Source organism: Anoplopoma fimbria, unplaced genomic scaffold (genome assembly GCF_027596085.1).
Source record: "Anoplopoma fimbria isolate UVic2021 breed Golden Eagle Sablefish unplaced genomic scaffold, Afim_UVic_2022 Un_contig_252_pilon_pilon, whole genome shotgun sequence".
In the NCBI taxonomy this organism is placed as follows: domain Eukaryota; kingdom Metazoa; phylum Chordata; class Actinopteri; order Perciformes; family Anoplopomatidae; genus Anoplopoma; species Anoplopoma fimbria.
In genome coordinates, this window is record NW_026552978.1 from 220 (window position 1) to 882 (window position 663).

The window sequence follows — 663 nt, forward strand, 5'->3', positions numbered from 1 at the left end:
AAGTTTTCATATATGATAGTCATTTAAACTTGCTCCAGATGTCTAGGCCAGCCTATCCTACTCCATTATTTAGAATTGTGTTTTAAAACAACATAGATTTGCAATGGAAAAGTTGTAAATGAGTAGGACAACATTGCTGGTGATGGACTCAGGCAGACTGCCAAAATCGGCTGGAGCTGATCTGCATGCAGCAGAACTCAGACCCGCCGCTTATGTGCCGGTGGCTCCGCCGGCACAGCCCGGCCCACCTGGGAATTCCCTCTGGTCCTGCACTGCAGCATGGAACATACAGGACAGTTATAGGTCATATCTGCTCTGTCAGAATTTTTGCACCAAGCACCTCCTTACTGACAAAAGTTTCACTGAGACTTGAACCCTGGATCACTGGATTCAGAGCCCAGAGTGCTGACCTTACACCATGAAACCCAAGTGATCAAGTTTGCTGTAATCAAGGTCGAACGTGTTAATACTCAATGACATTTGCTGACTCAATTTTCCCTTCACCTGATTTTCTTGTCATTATGGAATGCCCTTATCGTGCGTTGGTGGTATAGTGGCTAGCATAGCTGCCTTCCAAGCAGTTGACCTGGGTTTGATTCCCAGCCAACGCATTCGTAGTCGGCTGTTGTCATGTGTTAATTGATGGCAGAGAAGTGGGGCTAC

General features: G+C 46.5%; 1 non-coding gene across 1 annotated transcript; it reads left to right on the forward strand.

Annotated features, from left to right (window-relative positions):
* Positions 1 to 539: 539 nt before the first annotated feature.
* On the forward strand, positions 540 to 611 carry trnag-ucc (transfer RNA glycine (anticodon UCC)). Its single transcript has one exon. It is a non-coding gene; the product is annotated as a tRNA-Gly (tRNA).
* Positions 612 to 663: the final 52 nt, after the last annotated feature.